Source organism: Pagrus major, chromosome 6, assembly GCF_040436345.1.
Source record: "Pagrus major chromosome 6, Pma_NU_1.0".
Classification (NCBI taxonomy): domain Eukaryota; kingdom Metazoa; phylum Chordata; class Actinopteri; order Spariformes; family Sparidae; genus Pagrus; species Pagrus major.
Window position 1 is genome coordinate 36,339,097 of NC_133220.1, and position 19,187 is coordinate 36,358,283.

Sequence of the window (19,187 nt, forward strand, 5' to 3'; positions counted from 1 at the left end):
TTCCTTGACAATGACTATCATTTGGATCTTCTCTGGCAACAGAATGATACTGCATTTACACCTTCAAGGACACCTGTGGTGAAGGACAGCATGAGATGAGAAATTATTAGGGTTTTAAAAAGCTGAGAAGGATCCAGTTTTAATTTCAGATCATCTGTTTCTCAGAATTGGACCCATGCAGCTTGGTTGTTTGAGCTTGGGGTTATACAGTACAGCAGTTTAGTAGAATTGAAGTGTGATTCTGTTCAACATTTTGTGTATTAAATATAATCCAAATTATGGCTGTCATTATATATCTATAAATTGAGCCATTCAAATGTGGAAAAAGTTAAACATTCGGCCTGGTTTGATCTTAATCCAAGCTCAAAATTCATGCTACTATTGCTATTTTTCACTGCAGGCAAATCAGATTTGTTTCTCAAATAAGATTTGAAAGACAAACTGTCTGCACTGTGGTCAGAGCAGATTATTGTGTCCAGACATCACCAACCTATGTCAGTCACTATGTACGCTGGGGACAGAGCCTTCTAAGATGAAGGCATGAGAAAAGGAGATCCATCATCTTACTCTCCCAACAATCATGAAGTCTACTCAGCTCGGACAGTTGTTCTCTGTGTCGTTTTCCACACCCCTCTGCTAGTAGCAGCGTGGATTCTGCTCAGCTGCTTTGATGCATTTCTGTCACTCTGAACTTGACCATGTAGTTGTGTCCATGAGCTTTTAGATAGTCCAGACTGAGACGCATCTGTAGAAATTAGATATGAGTTGCTTTCCAACCTCCTCCAAATGTGGTTTGGTTTGATTTGCAAAAATTGCTTTTCATTTGGATTTTTGCTGTCCAGACTAATTAAAATCGGTGTGGAAAAACCCCAGACTGCGCATGCAATGTAATGGATTTTAGACACAGTTAGATATGGCAGGTTCTTATACTTTTTTCTGTGTGGGAATTTCTGTCAGTGTTATTTGGAATCGGGCAGTGATAAGGATAGATAGCCAGAGAGAGTGGAATTTGATGCCCCTAGAAGATAGACTTACCTTCTCATAGCAAATTTTAAACCTCAGTCCTACATTTTTCATTGTATCTTAAATCCTGATGATCCTTAAATCCTCTCCTAACCATTTCTCACTGTAGCTTTGAGTATGTGCTATGAAAGTGCTACAGAGTGTCATGTTCCATGCTGTGCCAGGCTCTCTTCTCTGTGGCAGCCATTTGTCTGGATTTGAAAAGGTGACTTTGTGGCTGCTCTTGCCTCGCAGTGTTCAGCATAGTCTTTGTTGTTGTACTGAACAATAGTTGCCTCGTATGAAGAACAGGGGCCCTCACCTGCAAAGCATGAATTAAGAAGACATGGCAGGTGTTGCAAATGATTTAAGCTCACTAGTAGTGGAGATTTCTTCAGCCACTGACTCCTGCTATCATCATCTGTTTCCACATTATGGTCTCTCGCAGTGGCAGTTTGTGTTGTTCTCTATGTCATGCTTTTGGCTTTTAGGAAAGAAAGCTGTAAAAATGCTTGGTGGATTTTCTAACTTGCTTGTCCGCCTCCAGGTTTTGACAAATCCTCATGGGAGCCATGGAAAGACTGGAAATGGCAGGAAAAGAGCACTGAACTTCCACAGGTAGGAAACTAAATTCTTATTTTTCTGCGTGTGCTTGTGCAATAATTATACACAGGAAAAGAAATGGTAGCCCTAACTCATTTTTTTTTTTTTGACACTTTCTTTTTATTGTTTTTCTTTAGCAGTGTATAAACATTATACAAGGGGGGTGGGGGTGAACAAAGAAAAAAAACAAAAATCTGAAAAAGAACATAAAATAGAACATGTTGGATTACCATGCTTCTACAGTTTGATCCTTTTTTTTAATGTCAATGTGATGGTCCTTGTCCTGTCGTTTTACGTATTCAGTCCATTTCTCCCACTTCCGGTGGCACTGATCCTCTTGAGTCCTTATTTTATAAGTCAGTTGTTCCATAATATGGATTTCGTCCATAACTTTGATCCAATCTTCCTGTGATGGCGGGTCTGTCCTGTACCATTTTCTTGTAATTGCCTTTTTACAGGCTACTAACATAATTTTCAATATGTATCTATCGTCTTTCGACACAACATTTCCCGTAATGACACCAAGATATAATAATGTACACGACTTGAACACACCATAACCCAAAATTCTGCCTATAACTAAATGAACATCTTCCCAGAATTTTGCGATCTTAGGACATAGCCAGAACACATGTGAGTGGTTTACATTTACATCTCCACAGCTTCTCCAACATGGCTGTGGTAATGAGGTATGTTTATTCCTAATTTCGGGTGTTATAAAAAATCTAATTAAATTTTTCCAGCAATGTAATCTCCAAACACGTGATGATGTTGTTGACTGCTGTGTTTTCCAAATATGTGTCCACTCATCATCAGATATGTTCACACCCAGTTCTCTCTGCCACTTCAGTTTTACATATGTCGTTGTATGCCCTTTTGCCTCCATTATGTGCCCATAGACTGTTGATATTTTTCTGAATTTCTTTGCATTATAGGCTTCAGTTATGGTTTTGATTATTGAATTTTTGTCCAGATTTACACTGTGTTGTATTTCTTTATTGAAAAAGCTCCTTATCTGCAAATATCTGAAATGATCTTGGTTACTTAAATCATATTTTTGTTTAATCTCCTGGAAGCTCATGAAATTCCCATTTTTAATTGCTGTACATATCGCTGTTAATCCATTAGGAATCCATTGCTTATATCTTTGGTCAAGAGAGCCAGGGATAAAACTCTTGTCATAAGCTATCCACCGAAGCAGTCTGAGCTCTTTCTCTAGTTTATATTTTCGTACCAGATTAAACCATAATTTTAGCGTAAACTGAGTGACTGTATTTACCTGTTTAATTACACTCATTGCTTCTTCTCTGTCTCCAATAAGACTTTGAATTTCTCTTCCTTTTACCGATTTTTCTAAATTCTTCCGTTTGGCTACATAATCTTCGTCACACCAACAGATTACATATCTAATTTGTGCAGCATGAAAATATCCCTTAAGGTTTGGCAATGCCAAACCCCCCTTATCCTTTCCAATCTGTAATGTTTCAAATTTGATTCTCGGTCTGTGACCATTCCATATAAACCTTGAAATGATTTTGTCCCACAGTCTGAATTGTTTTTCGGGTATCTCAATGGGTAGTGATTGAAACAGGTAAAGAAGTCGGGGTAGAACACTCATTTTTATGGTCTCTATTCGTGAACCAATGTCTAATGGAAGGATATCCCACCTGTCCAAATCACTCTTAATTTCCTTATCTAGTTTGACGTAATTAGCTTCATATAAATCACCAGTGTTTTGTGTTAAAGTGACCCCGAGATATTTCATCTTTGTTGCTCTCCAGGTTAGATTATGCTTTTGTTGTATGATTTTGGATGGGGAGTAGTTGAATGTTAGGACCTGTGTTTTGGTCAAGTTAAGCTTGTATCCAGAACAAAAGCCAAACATCTCTAATTGGTTGATTAGTATGGGAATGCATGTGTCTGGGTCCTCTAAAAAACAGATCACATCATCAGCAAAAAGTCCAATGATATGTTCCTCTCCCCCAACCTCTATTCCTTTAAGATCTCCATTTTGCCTAATTGCTTGTGCCAGGGGCTCTATGAAGATTGCAAACAAGGTTGGAGAGAGACAGCAGCCCTGTCTAGTGGATCGTCCTAAAGTTATGCTCTCAGTCAAACTGCCGTTTATTTTTATCCTTGCGGTCGGGTTTTGGTAAAGTTTTTTAATACATCTGACAGCTTTGTCGTTAAGTCCGAATTTTTCAAGTACCTGATATAGAAAAGTCCAATTTACGCTATCAAAAGCCTTTTCCGCATCAAGGCTTATTAAGGCTGCACATTTTTTCTTTTTTAGAATATAGTTAATAATATGTAAAGTTCTCCTTATATTATCCTGGGTTTGACGTCCCTTAATAAAGCCTGTCTGGTCTTCATCGATAATGTTACTGATAAAGTATTCATATCTTTTGGCGATAATTGAAGTATATAATTTATAATCAACATTGAGTAGTGATATGGGTCTATAATCTTAACAAGTCTCACTGTTGTTTTTCTTGGGGATCACTGTTATTACCGCTTCTTTCCAGGAAGGGGGCATTTCACCATATTCAAATGTATAGTTGAATGATTTTTCGAGGAGAGGTATAAGCTGTACATTAAATGTTTTATACCACTCGGATGGTAGACTGTTTTTAGTTTATTTATCGCTTTCTCGATCTCTGCTTTTGTGATGGGTGAGGTCAGATGATCATTTTGATTTTTTCCAATTGATGGTAAGTCCAGTTTCTCAAGGAAAGGTTTCATTTGGCCAGTGTCAGCAGAGGGAGGCTGGCTGTACAAGTCTCTATAGTAGTTCATAAACTGAGTTCCAATCTCTTTGGGGTCATGAATTATTTGATTCGTACTTGTATCCCTTATCTTGTGAATTGTCCGATCCGCTTGCTGTTTTTTTAATCGTTTTGCCAGTAATTTGGTTGCCCTTGGTCCAACTTCATAATAGGATTGTTTTAGAAATCTAGTCTTCTAGATTTAGAAGACTAACTCATTTTTATCATTTTTATTCTCACATAATCATTATAAGTGATAATTCTTGTGCACCAAAATAGCCAGATGTGTCAAGAGGGCAATCACTCAAACCTTTTTTAACTATTTCCTTCTATTCATCTGAATTACACAATGGCTCATGGGATCCATCCAGTTTCCTCCTCCTGCGGTGTCAAGTCCACTTCCCCCCAAACCGCATCCCACCACATTCTGCAGCTATTTAAAGTGTCAGCCGCTGCTCCCAATTATTCCTCCCCACGCCAAACCAGAAGCACAGGCCACGCAAATGGAGGCCTCCCCGCTGCGACTTTTATCTGTTTGTTTTCATATTTCCCTTACCTCTGTCAACCCTCATCCCTCTTGCTCTTACTGTTTTTGCCCTCGCCAAGGATTATTATGTTTTTCCACCAGCTGACCTTGGTTACATAAACTAATGCCTGATCCCCCTTCTTTGATCCTCCTCCTCCTTGTCCTCCACTCTGCCAGGCTCCTGTCCTCTGGGCGCTCCCACAAAGGCCAGTCTTTTGATTACATTGTGAAATTGGAGCCAGGACTATTTTTTCCTGGGCTGGGGTAGTGTGGAGGACCTGGCTGGAGGATAAGCCAGAGAGGGGGAAGCCAGGAAGCTGTTGTGGTTGAACCAGGCGGATGGTGTTGGTGGGTGAACTGTTTATGTCTTCTCATTACCTCTCTTTGTGGGCCGCACATCCAGCCAGCTGCTTCAAATAAGCAGACTGCCCAGGGTCTCATCTCACTGTCTGCAGTTTCTGTACCGAACCCAAACCCCATCATTCAATTTTGGCCATCACAGGGTGGCAGATTGGCCCAGTTGTTTGAGACAACATCAAACTGTCCCTCAGCTGGAGGACAGAGGAGTCAGGCCCTTTTGGAGAAGCACACAGTCTGCTGCATAGTTATTGAGACTGACACTAACTCGCTTTCAGAGCTTTAAAGCAGGAATACTGAGTAGTGAGCAGACACAAATGACAACAGTGGCTGAATGATCATGTTCACAGAGATGGCAAGATGGTTTCAGTGAATTCCTGTTGGCTCCACTGGTGCTTCTTTTTATTGAAAATTTATATTGACCTTTGACCCCTTTGGAAGCATGCAAGACAATTCAGGGAGTTCCTGCATAAGCATACATGTTCCTTCTTGCACTCTTTCATCTCAATGCTTGCCATTGCTTAAGGTTGTGCATCCTTTTGACTTAATGAAAAGCAATTAATGGTACATTTTATCTGGAAACCATGGTTGAGTTAGCTTTGTAAAGAAATCATTTCAGTAGTCACTCTCACACATGCACTGCTATCCTGAAATAGGTCCGGACATTACTTGGGGGAGCTGTATATGTGAATCGGAGCCCGGACATTAAACAGACTTTACCCAGGTAACTAGTACAGAGTCTGTGTAATGTTTGATTGAGCTCATGTGTGAGTTGAGCAGGCCATTATCTGGAGAATTCATTGCAAACTAGTGAGCGAGTGAGTGTAGTGATAATGTTGATGACGTTGCAGGGAGTGTAACTGCTTTGTCCTCTTTTCTAATTGCCTGTATATTGCTTTCCACTGTTTCCTTGATGTTGCTGAAATGTCCAAACACAAAAACAGTTATCATTACTGACAAGTCCTCCTCCTCTATGGTCCACCCAACCAAACAGAGAAACCATACATGAAAACAGGTCTGACACGGACAGTGTTGTGTTAAAGGGCAACTCCGGAAAATGTCTGGATAGTGTCCGGAGTTCATCTGTAAAAAAGGCTAGTAGAAGGCTGTACAGTAACTGCTTGACAGTTCTTTGTTTGACGTGGATATTAAAGGAAAAATCTGGTGATATACTATATTTTCCTTATTTTCAAACAAAAAGGCCAAAATCAACAGTGGATTGATCCTACTAACAAGTATCAAATCATCATATCTGTCAGTGCTTTGAAGCACAGAAGAATCAATAAGCCACTGAGTGCATTGTTCTGTCGACAACATGAATTGTAGTTATTTCACCACACGTACGCTGTCCTGCTACCCCAAATACACACTAGAGCACCAAATGTGTATTAATCCCCAGCTGAGAGATGTTCCCAACAAATGTACTATTGACTTGTGTAGGACTTACCCAAATGCTTCAAAGCTTCTGCTGTTGCCATGATAATTGACATCCAATTCAGAATTTGAAGGAAGGAGACGTTGTGTCAGCTGCACCAAAAAGAGGCCAAACACTGATAAAGATCTGGAAATGGAGCTCCTCTATGGCTTTTAAGTCATTTCAGATCATTAAAATCTCAAATAATTAAAAGTAAATTATGACCGGAAGTCTGTGTTGAGAGAAGGACAGGTTGTAGTATACGAAGACCGTAGCAAAATGATATTATCAGTCCTATCCTTCTAATGGGAACTCTCCTACACCTGACCAAACAACATTCATCGGTCTCTTGGTGGCTGTCTCTCCTGAGTTTCACCTAAAATTTCCCTGAAACCATCCATCCAGTGAAATGTTTGCTGACTCTTCCAGCGTATATTTCTGACTGGGCTCAATCAAGTTTTGCAGCTTTAATTGTGTAGCAGTAATATAGAGATGCCCTGAGCCGATATATGGATCCATATCAGCACAGATACTGGCCTCAGTAAGTGGATCGGCCAGACGGGATCAGTCCTAATTAGATGCACTTTAGTCACATTACAAAGTTGAAACAATACAGTTAAAAAAACCTTTGAGAACAATATATAATGAACATGTATTGATATATGAACATCTCCACTCAGTTAAAAGATTATGTGCATTAATTCACATTGCATATGATGTCAGTTCAACACAGTGAGGTTTACAGGTTTTTGAATAAAAAAAATAAGAAAATTGGAACACTCCTACAGAGCACAGACAATACTCTTTTCTCTTATAGTCAGACCGCTCCAGCTAGCACTTTTTAACTTTAACTTTAACTTTTTACTTTTTGGCTCTCTTCTCTTGGCCCCAGCATTTCGCCAACAAGTGTATGGCCTGCTGAAAACCAAAAGAAGAAGAGATTAAGAATTTGACCAATCATAGCACCAGATTCCTTCCCTTTGCCTTCAGCGACCTACAAAGCAAATATTTACAAGCAGAGAAGACTTAGAAAATGCGTATCGTAAATTCAAGAGACTAGCTTGGATCTGCCAGTCGACAGCAGCACTCTTGATTTTGTCCCTAGCGCTCTCCCTCCTTTTTCTGGCTGACTGTTTCCTCAAGTGAAGATGGCTCTTTGAACTCCTCTGCAAAGGTAGCAGACTGGGGTGTGCAGAAAGTTCAGTTAATGATGGGTATAGGAGCCCGGTATTAAACATGCCCCTGGACTAAACTATAGCTATACAGTTTTAGATATTATTTAAGAATAAGCTGCTGACATAGCTCCGATGTCAGCAGCTCTTTTATCTGTACTTTGTACACACACACTCACATATACAGGATTCTCTACACACCTCATTTGCCTTAACAGGACATACACTTGACTTTGTGTTGCATGCAAAACATTCAAATATGCAAGTCATCACGCTTGCCTACTTGCGAACTTTTGTATAGACATTACCATACTATGACTTTGAGTCAGACTAGTTTGGGAGTAGGGTAAAGTTTAATCATGCGTGTTGCTGTCGTCAGTAGTGAATTACAGGTTCACTATTGTTCTCGGAAAGTAAATTCATGATACACAGAGACGCACTTGAGCAGCAGAGCATTAGATTACAGGGAAATGATCAGCCAGGGTAGACAGGAAACACTGCAGGAGAGTGTGTTTGAACTAGTGTGTGTGCCTCCTGAACATAGACGGTCTCTGACCAAAAACAACCAGACCATGTAAGAGTGTCATGCATGTGTGGGTTTAATAGAACATGAAGTACACAAAGTCTGTCATTAACAATTTAGCTGCGACATACAGTGTAAGATAGATTCAAGTGTTCAGAAAGAGGTGAAGATGCATCTGATCTGATTTAGGATACACATGGATACACAGAGCTGGTAGAGACTTGCAATTGGATCTTCTGACTGGCTTTATCCAGGCATGATTTATTTTGGACTGAGGAACAGGGCTGGTTCTCATTCAGATCATTTAAGTGAGGGTTTCAGTTCTAACTTAATTCAGAGTACTGAGCATAACACATTTCTCTGCATTATCATGAAACACAATATGCTGAGTTCTTCTCAAATGCATCAGATTTTAGTGTCTTAACACTGACAACAGTACAAGAAGTTCGCCGAAATAAAAAAAGTTTAAGATAAAGAAATAGGGTAGAGATATAGAAATATCTCATGAGATCAATTTAACATCAGTATGATTAAAGCCTTTAGTGTCAGACTAAGGAATTTGACACCACTGTTTGCAAAGAAGTTAGGGCTAAAATATTCAAGCAAACAGCCATCCAGCCATGTTGAGTCTACAACCAGACTTCATGTAGTTCTGATACTGCCTAAAATTCTGGATCGGGTATTGGCCATAGATGCAACGCAATCCTTTGGAGCAACTCTTGCCATTTTTCCATTACATCTGCTGGCCTGGCTCTACTCGGTTTGACTCTGCGTGGCAGGGATTTGTATTACCACCACAATTGAGCTACCTGTTTGAAGGTGTGTCTTCAACTAATGATGCACAATGACGTGTCTTGATCCACGCAGTACTATCGAAGAATCACCGGCAACAAAGTGGCTCCACTAATTCAGTTACAAAAACATTCAATTTCCTATAAGTTCTTCACAATAAAAGACCCCCGTTATTTAGTCATTTAAAAGCTTTCATTATGAAGCAGCATTACAGGAAACCTTGTGTTTTCACCAGCAGTAACTAAACATGGCTCCTGAAACAGCTGAAAGTGAAAATGACGACACAGTAAAAAGTTTGAAAGTATAAACAGGATGAGAGAAGCTAAAGAGACTTTTAAAGCACTTAAAGAGGTTTATAAAGCACTGAATGGTTTAGGGCCAAAATACATTTCTAATCTACTGCTACGTTATGACCCATCCAGACCTCTGAGGTCATCAGGTACATGACTGTTTTCAGTCCCTACAGTCAAAATTAAACACGGAGAAGCAACATTCAGTTATTATGCGCCACATACCTGGAACAAACTCCCAGAAAACTGCAGGTCGCTCCAACTGTCACCTCTTTTAAATCAAAGCTGAAGACCTTTATGTTTGCCGCTGCCACTGCCACCTAACTTGTTTTACTGTTTTGTTTCTTGATGTCTTCCTACTTGTGTTTAATGTATTTTAAATGCAATTTTTAATGTCTATTAATATAATTTTATGCCCCTGTAAAGCACTTTGAGTTGCCTTGTGCCTGCATTGTGCTATACAAATAATATGGAATTAGATTTATGCCAAAAGAAACAAACACAACTTCTTAAATGTCAAACAAAAATAGGAATTTGAGAGAACATAAAACTAATTTCAAAAATAAAACTTATAACTTGCAATCAAATAATTTGTCAAATAGTGTAAAGTATTGGTCTTTTACTCTTCTAATAATGCATTATTTTGTTTACGGTTCCCTCTGCTTCTCTCTCTCCGCTCAGACTTTTGGCTGACTCTCAGCTTTGCGGTCTCTCTGCAGCACTCTCTCGTTTGCTCTCCCTGACTTTTTGTTTGCAGTTTTGGCACAAACCTCTCGGGTGGGCGGGCTTTTTCGGCAGAGCGTCCCCATTGGCTAATTAGTTTTTGACTGACACAGCTCAGTAGGCTTAGTGCCCCGGAAGTTATGTGTAGCTGGCGCGCTAAACGACCCTGGCTTTAGAACGGAGAGAAGAAGAAGATGACGACGACGACGACACTGAAAAACAACAATAACAATCCACAACAAAAAAAACTAATGAAATATAAGTAGTTATTACATACATATATTGTCTGAGAGTGACATTTTGTTGATTTGTTGTGTTAAGTTATAAGTAAAGTAAAGCAAGGTTTTGCTATGTAACGTTAAATTAGCTTTTACCGTATAGGTTAGCCAACGTGCTATGTCCCGTTAAGTTGGCGTTACAAGCATACACACACATTTAAGAAGTTGTGTTTGTTTCTTTTGGCACAAATCTAATTCCATAAAATAAACTTGCCTTGCCTTGCTGAGAAGCTACAAAAGTGCTGAGAGCTGAACACACTGACTTCTAAAAACATCTATCTAATGCTATAGCATTTATTTCTGGAGCTAAAAACCATCAAACTAGAACAGAACAAAGTATCTGCGTACTCAGTCCGCACAAACAGGCTGCAGGAAGTTGCTGTAGTACAAAAGGTTAAAAGAACAGCACTTAGTGCAGAAAACAACCCAATCAGTTGACCTTGTGTGGCTAAACATCAAGGGAAGTGCAGTCCTAAAAGTAGTGGACTGCATATTGAAGACGCAGTGTTTCTGTTCTAGCGGACGTAACTTTGATGCTCAGAGTTGCCCCAAAGGATTACATTGCAGCCATTGCACATATGTCATGGCTGCAAGCAGGGGTGGACTGGGACAAAAATTCAGCTCTGGCATTTTCTGTCCAGACCAGCCCACTACATTATCAGCGGACACCACGTAGAAGTCCACAAATCTCGTGGCGTCCTTTCTCACACATACTACAAAGGAGAGTCATATTCCTTGATAGCAGTTAACAAATAAAGCACGTAGCTATGAACTCAAGGACTAAAACTGACAGCTATAGCAATCAACCAATCAATCTTTGTTCATTATAGTGTCAAATCACAACAGAAGTTATGTCATGACCAGGGGTGGGACGAGACTAACGGGAAGAACCCAAAACCAGACTCGGGGTGGAGTTTTTCTCACATCATTACTTACATTTGCACAACAGTTGGTGCATTTCTCAAAACAATTATTACAAACTGCAAAACCTTGTTGATAACCTGCAAAAGCATGTCACATGCTCAAAATAGAGGTCATTCCTCAAAACCAAGTATTCCTATCAATGAAAGTGTGTGTGTCATAAAAAAAAGTCCTGACACCATCATTTATGAACAAGATAGTCAAATGGCTTTGTCGTGTTTTCATTAGGACACTTTACTTAAAAAAGCCAGATCTTTGTGACCCGAAAATGCTCAAGACTATACACTAACACTATACACAGCCATTTGAAAACTACAGTAAAAGTAACACATTTACACACAAATTAAAGTTACACACAAATTATACCTATTAGATAGTTATCACCTCAGTAAACAATAAATTAATTGAAAGATTACAATAAATTCAATGGCAAATATTGCAAATTAAACTTATTATTTCCTATAGGTTTACTTGTGTTTTGTATCTCAGCTTGATTTTGCATCCATTTACAGCTCATCAGGCCATGTGAGTGTTTACTGTTGCTATGGCAACAAGAGACCGCTGACGTTAGCATCTGTTAGCTAGCTTAGCTAAATCATCTGAACAATAATAACCCATACTATCACAATTCGGCATATTTGAACAAAATCAACCACAGCTACCAACAGTCACAGCCCTTTAACTCTGGGCTAATATGCTGCCACATGTTAGATTGTCAAAGTTAGAACAATAATGGTTTCAGTCCCTGAGCAGCTGCGTTAGCATTAGCGGCAGCTGCGTTAGCATTAGCGGCAGCTACGTTAGCATTAGCGGCAGCTGCGTTAGCATTAGCGGCAGCTGCATTCATCAGTATGTTAGTGAGGTCACATCACATTCAATGTAAAAACGTCTTTTACTTTGTTTTGGACATGTCTCAAACATTTAGCCTAGCCAGCCCCAGGCTGACGTTACTGACCCTGTCTGCCTCCACTCGCTCATCATCATTAGGTCCTCCACCCTCGTCTCCCGGCGCAGCAGCACCTGTGGCTGCTGGTGGGTCGGTGTCACTGGTCCCGGCACCAAAAAGCTCCGTCAACTTCGCACATTTAGAAGCCTCCACCTCCAGAGACTTCGACTTTTTTAATCGCTGTTTCTCAGCTGTTTCTTCCTCTTATCCATTTCAAGTAGCGGACACAGTTTGGAAGACGCTCACTACTACCACTCACTAACGTTACTACTGGCTCAGCAGCAGCCCGTCCCGCCCATCGAGGTCCGCGCCACCCTGGTTCGTGTAGTGATTGACAGCACTGTCAGGGCTCTCTGAGCCTGTCAGCCCATGATTGATTGACAATGACAAACAATAGACCAATTATATGTGTCGATGCTGGGAACACACTGCTAGCCCTCTGTAGCCAATTGGAGGGAATTTAGAGAAGAAGAAAAAACTAAAAAAAAAAAAAAACATAGCGGACCGGACCAGACCGGCCCACATTGGGTCAACGGCCCACCGGGACGATGCCCGGTATGCCAGATGGCCAGCCTGCAAGCTGAGGCGATCTACTGGACCGATTCCAAAACTTTTTGCAAGTAAGAACATTTAGTCACCAAAACATATAAATATAGGGTCCAGAAATGGTTATGATATCATACAGAGCATACACACATAGCTGCCTCCTCATAACTACACTTCAGGGTTACAGCAGCTACAGAGGTATCATGTGGGGAATATGATTAAAGCACGTTGTGACCTGACGTATGATACATCTGTGTAGTCTTACAGGGGTGGCATCAACTTGTGCAATCAGAAGTAACTCAGTAACTCCTTGATCAAGTATAAATCCAGCTTTAGACCACCAGGCCATGGGGTTTTGCCCAACAACCTCTCCGTCCGGCCCACTCCAGTAGTCCATTGTACTCAGCAACTCACTATATCAAGCACATCCACCAGCACAAAGTCTGTATGGTTGGCCGGTTACTATCTCAGTTCACAGACTGATTTGAGCCCTGGTTGAAAAGCTCCAGACAACATTCCCATACATGCTGTTTTGATTGCGAAAAAGACATGATTTAAAAGCTGTGGCTAAATAGAAATTTGGTTTGTGTGTGGTATGCCATGGCTCCAGAACAAAAGGCTGTTCTGCCTGCACTGTGTTACAAAGCATCCGCTGCAGGTCTTTGAGAACCAGTGGCCTAGCCTGACCTGCAAAGACTTTAGCTAGGAGGGGTGGGTTGATAGGGGGGCAGATTAGCGTGCATTTAAGCGTATCAGACATCTTAACTAACATTAGGGGGTTTGATAAAGAATCTGGAGTGATACCAAATAAACCTCCTTAAATGAGCCCCATACTGTGTTCACGGATTAACTGAAGTCATGGGCTTCATCAGAAGCTGCTACAGCTGCTGATCAGATCGGCATGAGACAGCTATTGGCTCCTCCATGAGGTGTGTCTACTGCTCCAAATGAAGTAGAAGACACAACAGAGTGGAAATGTCTTCTCAGAGTGATGTTAAATGGTGCTGCCAGCAAATGGCAGTGTACTGTCTGTGTCAGAGGGTTACTCAAGGCACGGTGAGACCTACTAATGACGGCAGCGATGACAGTGACCTCTGTCTCATACCAGTACCATAGTTGCTCATAGTTAAAAAAGCACATTTTCCAAAAAGTCAGTTATTGTGTTGTAAAAGAAGGTTTTGGTTTGTGGGGCAGAGACTTTCTTTGCCTTTTACTGAGGTAAAAAGGCATGGTTGAAATGATTTATTCATGTTTCATGAGGCTTCCACTTTATCCACCATCTGCTGTTGTCAGGCTCTTAAAGCTTTGCTTAGTTTGTTTTATAAGTTGAGAATGTGCAGCAGAGGTGTTCTCTGAAAGTAACTTTTTCTTGGAAATTACGGAAATGTATGTTAAAATTTGAACCTTTTTTAAATAACCTGAAAAAATCAATGAATCTACATTTATGGTACAATACGCCCATTTAAGTCTTGTATTGATATAGACTGGGTTACTAGTGGTAATGCTGCATTCCAGTTACATGGGAGACCACTCGCCCGAGATGCTCTTACGCGAGAACGTGACGTCATTTCCTGGCTTGTAGCACAAATAGCGTTCCCGTTTGTCATCGCTACACGACGAGTCGGAAGAACATGGACGCCATCAGGATAGTAGCAGGCTAGTCATTGTTATTGTTATTGTTAGCTACATTAGCCTCTTTAGCAAACCAGCTCGAAAACAAAACTTTACATTGTATTGCACGCACAGCAAGACTGTGCAATGCATAAATTGGTGACCGGATTAAAGCAGCAATGTAATCAAATGTGTAAGAGCATTTAAAATCGACATTAAAACGACCAACTTGGTACAAATACAAAGAAAATACATCAATTACGGGCGCAGCCATCTTTGTTTGACGAGTCGTTTGTCTATCCTCGCTCAACTCGGTGTACTCGCAGGAGCACCGAGTCGGACAGTGGATATTCCGACCAAAAGGGGGCGTGCCTCGGTGAAATGTCGGGAGACAGCTGCGAGATTTCCCACTTCGCATAGTAAAATCACCATTAGCATGTATTGTACACTAATTAAAAAAAAATGGGTTTAAAACATAATGAAAAGTAACCTGTAAACTGTTAAAAGAGAATAAAGAAAAAGTAAATGGGTATTTATCAACACTCTTAGTTGTTTGAGTCTACTCCACAACCTGGTCACTGCTTGTATTTAGTCACTTTCGTCTCTAACAGAAGATTGTCTAGATAGCGGCCGTTCTAGACAATGCTCATGTTTCCACCGGCTGCACCATGGTATGTTTCAGCAGCGCCCCAGAAGCCGCTCGCCGCTCTGCTCCGTGGAGATAACACTATTTTTAGAGGAAGCGGACTGCAGAGCAGATCTAGCCAGACAGGAAGTCAGACAGCGAAACAGCGAAGTGCATTTGGTTAATTTTCAAAATAAAACACCCATCACCAGCTCAGGCTCTACAGCACCACAAAGTGAGAAATATTAACAATAAACACACTTAAAAGTCCCAAATAATGAAACGATTTACCTACGTAGCCTACTCAAACACAGTAGAAGCACAAAAACCAAGGAGGAATGATGAAATAAACACAAGTCAGCAAGTCAGCAACATCAGGCAGGCATGACGCTCTGCTTCTGAAACGCTCCCAATGGGAGCAGCCAATGAGCATCAGAGTCCTGTGGTGTGTGTGGCTGTGGCATTTTAACAGCGCATAGAGAAACTGCCTGTTTTGTTTATCTGATGAGCTCTAAGGATTGGGCTTTACAGAGACCACTAATCGAATCCGATCAGTTGGATCACCCTTAATCAACGGTCCTCTCACTCCTTTGTGAATGCAGCTTTTCAGTCTCCCATCGGAAATGTCTTCATTTTCAGCTGTGGTGTCGTGCGACTAATGCAAACTGCTCTGTAGGCACATGGCAAAGTGGTGCTGCTGACCCAGACCAGTTCTCATTTAAGTGATGATGGTTGACTGTGTTCAATATTCTGAAACAATACAATAGCTGTGGCTACGTAGACAATATTTCAGAAATCATTCTGATTAGAGATTCCAACATAACTGTTTACATGGACGCTAAACCAAGTGATCTCCTAAGATGTGCGTTTACAGTATTTAATCAGAATATAACTTTTTTTGGCATGCGTAAAGTGGTTCTGCCGACTGTGAAGCATCTAATCTGACAGAAATATAATAAAATATTCTTTTATTTTTATTTAGCTTTTTTGAGAAAATTCAATTAATTCACGCCACCTGTTCATACAATTTTCAAGATGGACCAACATTGTGTCCAATGTTTGTGCTTCTAGCTCAGTGGATTCAGGCTTCACTCATCTTTTCAATCATCTTTTTTTGATCATCGAGCCGCTCAACAATTCTCAAATCTTTTTAATAAAATCTTTTGTTATATATAATATAGGAGAAAAGTTGTATCGTACACAGACCAGTTCTGTTTTGCTATGGCAATGTCACCTAATGTTACCCATGTGTGAGGTGAACATGCACAGAATGAATCTATGTATCCCAACTAGAAATAAACAATCAGATTAAGCATTTACATGGTTATAAGGTGCTAATATTTTCCTATTGAACAGATTATCAAAGGTTTGCACCACCCCTCTCGACCTGATTGAAAGTTCATTCAGACCAGACTTGATCAAATCAGTGAGGCGGTTACGTGCGACATTCTGACTGTTAGTGGAACATAAGTGTCCATGCAAACACATTGTAGTTCCAAGAGATGCATGTGATGAAAAAGATCATGGTACAGATAAAAAGCGTGTGAGGGTTAATAAATGGAAAGTCTGTTGCAACAGCAAATTGCAGTATTTCCCTCCAGAGGTGACCACGAGGGATGTAATGATGTTTGTAATCTGTGCTTTAGTGAGTTTAAACCTGTCAGTGGTGCATCCATTATCACTTGGTGTATGTATTGTTGTGTGTATGCTAGAAGGATGTGGTCATCTCAGAAAGTGGCTGCTAATCATAAATCCATTCCCCCGGAGGACTGTAAATCACTGGCAGGCCATTTGTTTCCTGGGACTAAAAGTTCGTGATGACAAAGATGTTGGCTTTTGTAAGAGCAGTTCCTGAAGCCCTCTTAGTGTTCTCCTTTATCATTTCGGAGGTAAACCCAACTATTGAATATTTGTTATATTCTTTTTTTAGTTCCTCCTGTCTGTTTGACAGTGCATGAAAGCTTTAACCCAGCAAGTGATCTAATGCCAAGAGCAATCGACCCCACGTTTATCTCCGCACCCTTAGCAAGACAAGGTGACTTTCCTGGAGTGAGGCAGCTGGAGTACTCGCCGCAAGCAGGACAATATAATCAAATCATGTCATTTAGTCGTCCTCTTCTCTTCTTGGAATGCATTTTTGTCTCAAGAGCCACATGAACTACGCCTGAACTTCACATGACTTCCAAGAATGAGACAGAGGAATGGAGAGTAGAGGCCACTCACTCATTTCGCTGATTGTGTCCTCTTTTTTTAATTTAAAGTCACCTACATTCATCTTGGGCTTCCTGGACGAGCAGAGCAGGGTCCAGAATCTCAATCACTGCTCGGCCATTTCCATGACATTCACTCACTGACTCAGGCTTTTAAACAGCCTGAAGCTTTTTCCATTTAGTTCCATGTCTAATTCTAGTGTCCTCCTTGAAGATGCTCCAGGCCTCAAGAATACTAGACCCAGGCAGGGTTGAGTGCTTTTACCGGGCCGTATACTGCTTTTGATGTTAAAATCCAGAGCTGTCAGAAGTGGGGGAGGCTGTGAAAAGGTGAAAAAAGTGGGTCATCCATGGGTTTTCTTTCCATATTGTGCCAGACTTTGAAAGGAAAATGCTGAAACAAGGAGAGAGAGAGAACCTTTACTTTAATCTCTGATCCACTGCCCAGATTTGTGCATGCTAATTTGTCATAGCCAATGAGAAAAAGAAGACTACAAAAAAAAACACTCTTGCATGAAATGTTTGTGCATTCAGCCCTGATTTGGTATTCTCAGCTGGGCTGTGGCCCGCATCACACTCTGATTTTTGCTTTTCAAATGTATTAAAATGAGAGGGTATTCCATTTGCAGCTCTGCTGTGGTTTTGTTGTTTGGATTTGAATATTTGCTTGTTCGTTACTGAGGTTTTGGCTCAGCAGCTGTGTGAAATTGCATTCCCATTTGTGTCAAGAATTTAAAATGTCCATAATATATGAAAACATGAAAGGGTGCAATCTCTTTTTCTAGTTTAGGTTGTATTATTACATTTACAAAGGATGTGACGGAGTCATCACAGACATGTCTCTGCCGTGGTGTGTGTCTCTTATTTTTCTCTACTTCTCAATAATTCCCATCCTCCACCTTGTACCGTACTCTCACCTCTTTCTCATTTAACAGGCCGTCCTCTACCTCTATTCTCCCCCCCCCTTATCCATCCAAGACAGACTAAATTAATAGACAGGCAGCGAAATAGCAAAGATGCAGAGACGGAAAGCTAAATTAGATGGTGCGAGAGACAAAGAGAGCTAATTCACTGTGGGCCGATGAGGAAATGTGGGATAGGATGGAGAGAAGGAATATATTGAAAGAGACAATGGACAGATTAGAGATGGAGGCCAGATGATACCCAGAGGTACAGTTAAACACACATGAGGCTGATCAATAAGGTATGCTCATCTCTGAGGGAGTGGGCCTGACCCACTGACACACACGCACACACACACACACCCCCTGTCCCCACTGTTTCCTTTTGCTTTAGACCGCTGACCAATTAAGCTTTGAACAGCAACACAGAGGAGATGTGGACTTCAACATGTTTAATTGGATAATGCAGCACCTTGCTCAATGATCTAACAGTAAAAATGCAAAAGTTGGGCCAGGCTCAGCCCCCCCATTGTTGGTATATTTCCACCAGCACTTTTGGCTGAGTCAGAAAGACAATTTGCTTTTGCGTCACCAGTTTTACTGCGCTGAGTTGAGCGAAGCCGCACCCTCGATAGCGCTGCTCCAGAGTAGGGCGAACCTGTACCCGCCCCGTCTCCAAGTGGGCTACGGTGACATCTCGCTACTGCGGCCAACCCGTAACAAACACCCGTCTCTCCCTCAAACAAGTGTGTGTTGCAAATCATAACTCAACCAATGTCTTTGCAGGAAATCTGAGAGAGAGATGCTGACGAACGATGCAATCAGTACAAGACATCCAATGAAACTATCAAACACATATCATAACAAATGGGATGTCCCAGACAGGGTCTGCAGCATGGTAGGGCAATTAAAAAGGGTGTGTGGGACCCTCTGACAGAAGGGATTTTAGAGTCTCCATCATGATAACAAGAGAATAGGATG

General features: G+C 40.9%; 1 protein-coding gene across 1 annotated transcript in view; it reads left to right on the plus strand.

The window, feature by feature from the left end:
* The window catches only part of plxnb1b (plexin b1b), a 128,455-nt gene that overhangs the window by 28,704 nt on the left and 80,564 nt on the right, over nucleotides 1-19,187 (plus strand). Inside the window, exon 2 of the mRNA XM_073468036.1 lies at nucleotides 1,550-1,620. The gene's annotated coding sequence lies outside the window, so the exon portion shown is untranslated. The remainder of the gene's footprint in view (nucleotides 1-1,549; nucleotides 1,621-19,187) is intronic.